Raw genomic sequence first — 9,031 nt, 5'->3', positions numbered from 1 at the left:
CGCCCCGCGCCAACACCGTCCCCGTGTCGCCCCTACCGCCCTGGCGACCCCCTCCTCCGCCCCGCGCCACCCTGACGTCGACCTCGACCGCTCCTTGCCCTCAAGTAAGTGTGCCCATGATGCGAAATATGTTATGATCTAGTCTAGGGTCAAAATCTGTTATGATCTAGTTAGTTTTGATTTGCCTGGTATTGTCTGCCCATGATGTGAAAATGATAACACAATCAAAAGGCCTGCCCTAGGTTATCTCAATATCTTAGAAGAATGTCAGTCAAAGCAAGGACAGTAGAAGTTGGTCTTAATTTTAAAATATGGTTACCACTCATTTTTGACATATGGTGCAGTGGTGACAACCATATGGTACAATGCTAACAACCCGTTGGTCCTAATTTTAGATCAAGCCGAAGTTGAACATTGCTAAAATGCCAGCCAAGTTTCTAGTTTTCAAAGCAAGGGCAGTAGTCGTGTATATGTTAGTTTTTGGTTAGTTTTTGTTAGTTTTTGTTTTTGGTTCTAGTTAGTTTTTTAGTTTTTGTTAGTTTTTGTTTTTAGTTCTAGTTAGTATATGTTAGTTCTAGTTAGTTTTTGTTAGTTTTTGATAGCCACCAGTTCTAGTTTTCAAAGCAAGGGCAGTAGAATAATATGTTAGTTTTTGATCACTACACAAGTTCTAGTTAATTTTTGGTTAGTTTTTGTTAGTTTCTGTTTTTGGTTCTAGTTAGTATATGTTAGTTCTAGTTAGTTTTTGTTAGTTTTTGACAACCACCAGTTCTTGTTTTCAAAGCAAGGGCAGTAGAAGAATATGTTAGTTTTTGACAACCACCAGCCCTCAAGAAACCATGAATTATTATTACAGTCAAGTGCTAGTTGCCTAGGTTGCTGACCAAAAGAAGTTAAAATACTTATTATATGAAATTCAACTAAAGTCAACATTTTTGTGTCTAGCCCGTGCGAAGGCACGGGTTGACGACTAGTGCTACTAATAAATCTTGTGCTCAGCTCTAGTATGTCAACCTGGAGCCACCTAAAATATGCTTTGTTTTTTAGATTACTATGCTCTGTTGATGTTGTTGAGCACAAGTGCATTGCTTTTTTCTCAGTTTTCTTTCATGTCTAAAAACTTGGCTCTCATTAATTAAGTGTAGTTGATTATCTTCCGCTCAAAACTTGTGCTGCTGTAATGTTGTATGATAATGTTGTATGGGTACTAATTGGTCTCTTATCCTGCTTATCAGAGATGGGGGGAGGCCGCAACCGTAGGTTGCGCTCTACCACACCGGAGTATGAGTTGGATGCTTTTGAGTTCTTCAGTATCATACTTGAGAATTCATCCAGGAGGGAGGTATGTAAAAGGAGAGATATCCCCTTCACCCATCTCTTTATGATAACTCTGATGTTTGCTACATCACTCCTTGTCCCATGCTGCAGAGGCTGCCTGACACTTTCATGAAGATGTTGGACGACCATCGGCCAAATAATGTGAAGCTGCGACAGGCCGGCAGCGGGTTTCGCAGGCATTGGGACGTGCAGTTGGTGATTAGGTACGGCCACATGTATGTGTGTCATGGCTGGGAGTAGTTCTATCGTGCTTATGACATGCGGCACGGGTACTTCCTTCTCTTCAGGTACGATGGCGACGCCATGCTCACCATGAACGTGTTCAACATGACTATGTGCCGCATGCGCTACCAGGACGACGACGATGCCAGTACATTCTGCCTCTTCTTCCAGTACATTTGGCTTTGTCTCACATCAATTGTTAACGGTCATTGTTGCATTTGGTCAGGCAATGGAAGCAGCAGCAGCGACTCTGGCTACAGCCAAAGCAGCACCGACTCTGGCTACAGCAAAAGCAGCAACGAGGATGATCCGGAATGGAGTAGGGAAGAAGGGGAGCACAGTGGGGATGAGGATGTGTTGGCTGATGATGGGCAAGACATGGTGGTGGCCGAGGATGACCTAGCGATGGTGGTGGCTAACAATGGGCAAGAGATGGTGGTGGCTGAGGATGACCTAGCGATGGTTCTGCCTGAAGATGGCCTCGCGATGGTGGTGGTGCATGCCAATGACCTCGCGATGGTGGTGGCGCCGGCGATCCCACACCTGGGCGACATGACCATGCCAATTGTGGTAGAAGACTACATCCCACTTCCTTTAGTGCCTGGCCGCTCTTGGCGCATCAGGATGAAGAAGGAGAAGGAGAAGAAGGAGGAGTGAACTATGTCAGGTATGTCAGATTTCCAAAATGATCTACACTTAGCTTTGCTTCCTCCGAAATGACCTAAGTTAGCTCTAATATGCCGAGTTATCTCTAATATGCTTAGTTACCGAGGTTTGCTCAATAATGACATACACTTGACTTTCTTGTGTAAAAAAGGCCAATTTATGCTTAGTTAACTAAAAAATGGCATAATTAGTTAAGTTAGCTCCAAAATGACACATTTAACCTAGGTTAGCTCCAATATAATCCATTTTAGCTAGATTAGCTCCAAAATGATCCATTTTAGCTAGATTAGCTCCAAAATGACATAATTTCTTATGTTAGCACAAAAATGACCTATACTTACCTTAACTTCATCCAAATTGACAAAATAAGCTTAGTTAGCTAAACAAATGGCATAATTACCTGTGTAAGCTCTAAAATGACACAAATAAGGAATAAGAAGAAGAAAAACAAGGAAGAGGAGAAAAAGACAGAATAGAAGAAGAAAAAGAAGAAAAAGAAAGAATAAAAGAAGAAGAATGAGAAGGAAAAGGGTAAAAACCTCTTCTTCTTCTAGTCTTCCTCTTCTTCTTCTTCTTCTTCTTCTTATGCTTAGTTCACTCAAAATGACATAATTAGCTAGGTTAGCTCCATTTTACCTAAGTATGCTTACTTCTTCTTCTAGTCTTCTTCTCCTAACTTTCTTGTTTCCCATTTTGCAGATTTCATTTACTTCACGGAAGCTTGCATGGATGGAGTGCTTCTTTTCCCTTTCTGCTTTTATTTTGCATCGGTGAACAATGTGGAACTTGTTATATGGATGGATAGGTGTTGGATAAACAATGTGAAACTATTGTCATATGCATGGATGGAACTATGTGTTGGTTACGTATGTATATATGATCAAACTTGTGTGTTGGATATGTCTGTTGTGAAATTTGTGTGCTCAAACTTGTGCGCTCAAATTGAATGAATCTAAGAAAAAATAGGGACTATACAGGCTCTTTGCCGTCCACTGGCAGATGACAAAGATATTTACCGTCAGCCAGCAGACGGCAAAGCTGCCACGTGGCAACTACCTGTGCAACCTGAGGGCTAGTCTATTTGGTTACTTTGTCGTCCACTGGCTGACGTAAAGATGAAATGGTCTTTGCCTTCAGCCAGCTGACGGCAAATCGCACCATTAACCCCCTAACAGCCATAAGCTGCCACTTCTGTTGTCCAAGTCCTTTGTCGTGGGCTGGCGGACGGCAAAGACCATATCATCTTTGACGTCTGCCAGCGGACGGAAACCAGCCCTTTACCGTAGCCTATTCAGCCGGTCCTGTTGCCGTCGGCTGACGGACGGCAAAGGCCTTTGCCGTCCGTCAGGCATGCCTTCGCCGTCAGCCATGGCGGACGGCAAAGTGCCTGATTCATGTAGTGATAGGGGCGTCGGCGGTGCGCGGTGGCAGCGCAGCGGCGATGGCGGCAGCGCAGGGGAATGGCCCGGGGCGGAGCTCACTGGGAGGCAGGGCGTCGAGGCAGGGCATCGGTGTTGGGAGGGCGGCGCAGCAGCCTGGCGGCGTCAGCGTCGGGGCAGGGTGTCGGCGTCGGGGCAGGGCATCGGTGTCGGGGGAGAGAATGGGAGAGATTTGGAGAAAACTGCTAAGTGCTGCTTATATACTCAACCCTTTAGTCCCGACTGGTGGCTCCAACCGACACTATGGCCTCTTATACCTTAACTCCTTATATTTGATCTATTAAAAAACGTGGTTCCTAACCGAAGCCCTAATACTTCCTCAAAAAAGAAATTAACACAAATTTATTTACTTTTAGGCCAATGGATTAAATTTCACTACTCAATTACTTTATTTAACATCATTTTGGGCACATACTTCACCAGTTCCTCACTAGAAGAACTGATCCAAAGAAGTAGGAAAATTACACACTTCCTTAGAAACACAACTTCCTAAACCGCTCCTACAAGTCCAATTAATACTTTATCCATCTCGTCATTGCCAACATTTCGCTCTTCCTTGTTGACTTCTCTATCTTGCACACTGTTTCTTCTGTGGATCCACAAACTTGGACATAGCGTCCTCTGTAATCTTTTCTCTAAGCAACTGGTGCACCAACATCCAATAGACCTCTCTTGATTAATATATTATTGTACTATTCTTTGCAATACCAAAACTTGCAGCCTTTCTACATAACAATAAACAAACAATCAATACAAATAGCAAACACTCGCACAAAATTGCACTCACTTTGTCGATTTCGCACTTGTTGAAAACGCATCTGGGATATTCTACCGTGGTCGAGACCCGGCGCAGCACCAGCAGCCAGCACTCATCACATTTGATGATTTGAGAGGCGCGCAGACGAGTTGTCGTACAAGGATGTGCCGGCAGTCGGTCGACCGGCGAGATGAGGGCGACAAGAGGACAAAGATATACCGCGAGGCAGCATGGAGCTAGCGCTTGGGGTGGATGCGCAGTTTTGTCCTCGACGTATCCTGACGAAACATGACGGCATCAAGGCCTGGGCATGTTGAATCCGGTGACGGGCGTAGATGCATCCTTCTAGGTGATGGCTGCGAGTGGCGTCCGAATCGAGTGGGGGAGGAGTGTGGCGTGTGCTACGGCGTGCGCGTGGTGGCCGGCGGAGGCAAGGAGGGCTGCACGTCAATGGATGCGGCCGGAAGCATAGTTTTTTTAATTGCTTCAGATGTTACATTGTACATGCTTTTTTCTTTGCTTAGCTAATGGAAACATAAAGTTTTTTCCTTGTTTAAATAAGTAAAAGAATTGGTTGATAAAAATAAATAAACTGGGATCCTAAGCGGCAACACTATGCATCGAAGGGGTCAATTATATATACATGAGTACTATCACCCTCCCGGTTTATAGGGCTTATCTCAATTTTTGTTTCATTTTATAAGTCTTATTTTTATTGTTTTACATGCTTTGTTCAGATTTTAAGGTACACTAAATCGAGGCATGCAAGGATTAAGAGAAAACTCAATCATTTATCGGCCATGCATACATACGCCCCAATTAATGCATTGGTAAACCTATCAAAATGAGCGCATTAATTGAGCGTTTTTGGTCGGTGAGATTTTTGAATTGAGTCTTATAAACTGGAATGGAGGCATTATATCTTAACTAAGGGCATCTCCCATGGCAACCCGCAAATTTCCTCCCGCATTCATCCGCGGACAGGGGGCAGTCTGAGTAGACGGATGCGGGAGGCCGCCATCTAACCGTAGAGGCATACATTTCAAACTCTTTTTCAACAAACCGGATGAAATTCATGCAAACACAATGGATTCCATGAAAATTCAGACATAATTTACGTAAAAAGGTCGATATTTCCACCTCGTATAACTACAAAATTATAAATAAAACCTAAAATCTATAGCGGACGACAACCTCGTACGCGTGGCCACCCTGTCCTGCCGCACCCTCGTAGTTGTCCGTCGCGCCGCCATTGTCGTTGTCGTCCCTCCAACTGAGCAAGGCTTTCGAAGGGTCACAACAGCCTTGTCCAACTGCTGCCTGCTGCTCGAGGCGTAGCCGCTCCGCCTCCTGCTTCGTGGTTTGGAGTGCCACCGCGGCTAGTGTCGATGGCTCAGGAGGAGCCCGGGCGGTAGCCTTGCCCTTTCCTACATCGAAAGTCTCGCTAATAGACCACTCTCGCCATACTTGGTGATCTCGCTATCGAGGCGGCGGTGTCTGGCGCCCGTATCATTGGTGGTGATGGAACGGTCGAGGGACCACACGGCGGCGAGGTCCGGGTTGTTGCAGCCACATTCCGACGCCACACTGGTCTTTGTGAACAAGGAGTGGCGAGCGGCGTTGCACCGGTCGTATCGCGCTCGCTGATGCGCCGCCTTGTCCTCCTCGGAGGCAATGGTTCTCGACCCCGAGGGACCGTCGACACTGTCGCCTCCGATGTAATGGAGGATGGGACCACACACCTTCCTTATGGCCGGCGGCAGCTCCTCGATGGCTTGGCGGACGATGTGGTGGGGATGCGAGTTGGGCCCACTGATGCTCGTGTATAGGCTATGCACCGGTGGCGATGCGGGCTCGTCCTTCATGCAGAGTCCAATCTGGACGTCGCGGTCGCGCCTGCTCAGGGCAGGGGGATCCTCCTTGACGTGATGAGGTAAGGATATCGGCTTCAGCTAGAGGCGATAGCGCGGCAGGGACCCTCGCCGGCAACGGTGGTGCCAGGCCCACCTGATGGAGCGAGCGCTCCGTCATTATCTCCGACTGGCGAGGAGGCGTGGCCGCTGCTCCTTCTATTGGTCCTCCTCATCGCAAGAGGAGAGGATGATCTCCTCCTTGGCGGAGGAGCCGGGCGTGGTGGACGCTGAGGGGCTCAGAGAGTGCGAGCGCCGGCTCGAAGATCGACCCGAGGATGAACTACCACCACCGCCGCCTGCTGGCGCTGACCACCACAACTTCGTCATCGACGCTATAGGAGGAGGGGCACAGAGAGGTAGAGGACAGGCCGGGAGAGGACGAGGCGATCAGAGAGAAGGAGATGCTTACACGGACAGCATTGCGGACCGATGCAGACCCGCGTTGGATGACTTTCACGCTCCAGGCAGCGCGGTCCGAATGGATGCGCACGGTTTGCAGGCCGGTGTTGGAGATGCCCTAACATCGCATTCTTAGAATTAGCAATAAAGTAGTAGTCCCTCCGTCCGAAAAAGCTTACAAGCTTTTTCGGACTGTGGAAGTGTTGAGTATATTGATTAGATTTTTTTTGCATGGTAATACATGTCTCATTCATATCATAAAGAACAAAGTACAAGTCACGTAAGAACCGACATGACAAAACTGAAAAGATAGCAGAACATCTCTGAGCTTGACACTAACGACCGTCACCTGCCTCCGGCATCACCACAGCAGCCATCGAAAAAAAGAATGACGGATCACCTCCTCACCCGAGCTCGACGCGGCTCCATCGCTGATATGCAGCTTTGCGGACCTTCAAGGTGGCTCACCAAAAGTGAAGCCATTGCCGTTGAACGAATCAGACCGGGGCAACACCCCGGACACGCCATCGAACTCCAGATCTGGCACCCCACCACGACTAAGACGCCGAAGGAGGAAACCATAGGATAGACTAAGAAATATTCTGGCTTGACTTGTACTTCAACATGACCATGCACTCCTATATATATACCCACGAGGCTCAAACAATACAATGAACAACTATCCCACCAACCCTCTCTCCTTTCTACCATGATATCAGCCTAATCTCGATTCAAAACCTAGCCGCCGCCGCAATTTCCGCACCGTGCCGCCCCCGGGGCTGTCAATCTACATGATCACCACGGGGGCCGCACAACCCGTACCTAGGGTTTGTTCGCCAATCGTGTCGATCGGCTGTCCTAGAGTCTTTTCCTTGAACCGTTGATTGAGGTTTTCTCTCTCACCAATCGGTTGATCGGTGTTTTTTTTGGTTTTCTGATCTACTATCGATTCGTGTTGCCCGCCGCCTCGTTCGTCGTCTCAACGCTCGTCTACTTCATTGACATCTTCAGCATCTCCGCCTGCATCGCAGCTAACGCGCCGCCGCTGGCCATCGCGTGCCTGCACGGGCGTGCATGGGTGCACTTCCACGCAGTTGGCTGCTTTCATCCGTTGGCCCCGCGTTGGAGTTGTTCCTTGCATGCACGCATGTGCGTCTGGATTAGCTCTTTTGCATAACGCGTATGCACAGATTAGCGTGCCTGCCCGATGTGTTTCCTAGTCTGGTGCTTCTGCGGTCCTGCCCCGTCGGCCATGCTTCATCCGCGCCGCGACCGACCTGATTAGTTGGTTGTGCACGCATCCGTCGATTCAATGAAATCAACGTGTAGAGTCTACACGTCTTTCCATCGATCGAGCAACGGACAGCGGTTGCGTCGTCCTTTTCAGACCGCAGCGTCGTCGTTTCATGGTTCTTTCCGTGGTTGCGTCAACCTGCATGCTACCGCTGCGTCACCCTTTGGGTCATAGTGCCGCTGCATGCAGTCCACTGCCGTCTCGAGGATGTCCGCTTCCGACCGTCCCTGTGGCTGCACCGACCCTGGCGTTGCCACTGTGTCACCCCATCAGGCCATAGCGAGTGTGCCACATGGTCCTTGCCGCCACCCTGTGGTTTTTTCTCCGGCAGCATCGATCCACGCGCTGCCGCTGCGTCGCCCCTTCAGGTCCGCGGTCCACTGCCGGCCCGAGGCTGTCTGCTCCAGGCCGCCCCCGTGGTTGCACCGACCCTCGCACTGCCACTGTGTCGCCCCATCGGGCCGTAGCAAGCGTGGCTCACGGCCTCTGCCGCCGCCCTGAGGTCTTCCCCGTTGTCGCCCCAACCCGCACCCTGCTGCTGCTTCGCCCCTTCGGGCCGTAGCGCCATGGCACGCGGTCTACTTCGTCGTCCACACAAGTCGACTCCTTTATGGTATGCACCACGCTGTCTTCCTAGGCGCGGGAATGTCACAGCCCGCGCCGGTCTTTGTCACGCTGTCGGATTCTTCCTCGACTACTTCGAGCACCGCCGCCGCTCTCCTAGCCGCCGCCGCCGCCTCCTTGGGCCGCCACCGCCGCTCTTCTGCCAGGTCCACGGCGACTTCCTCGACACCGGCTACCCCGACTCGACATCGACCACGACATTCTTCCACGACTACCTCGACCATGGCTACACCATCCTACGCTCTCAGCTACAAACGGCACAAAGGGCTACCGCCTTGCTTGAGCAACCTCGTCAGTTTCCACTCCAGCCATGACTTCCGCGATGCATCGACCATTATGAAGCAACCTCGTTGGTTTCCACTATGGTCATAACTTCCGT

The sequence above is a fragment of the Triticum dicoccoides genome, chromosome 3B (assembly GCF_002162155.2).
Source record: "Triticum dicoccoides isolate Atlit2015 ecotype Zavitan chromosome 3B, WEW_v2.0, whole genome shotgun sequence".
Classification (NCBI taxonomy): domain Eukaryota; kingdom Viridiplantae; phylum Streptophyta; class Magnoliopsida; order Poales; family Poaceae; genus Triticum; species Triticum dicoccoides.
This window is presented reverse-complemented; position numbering follows the sequence as displayed.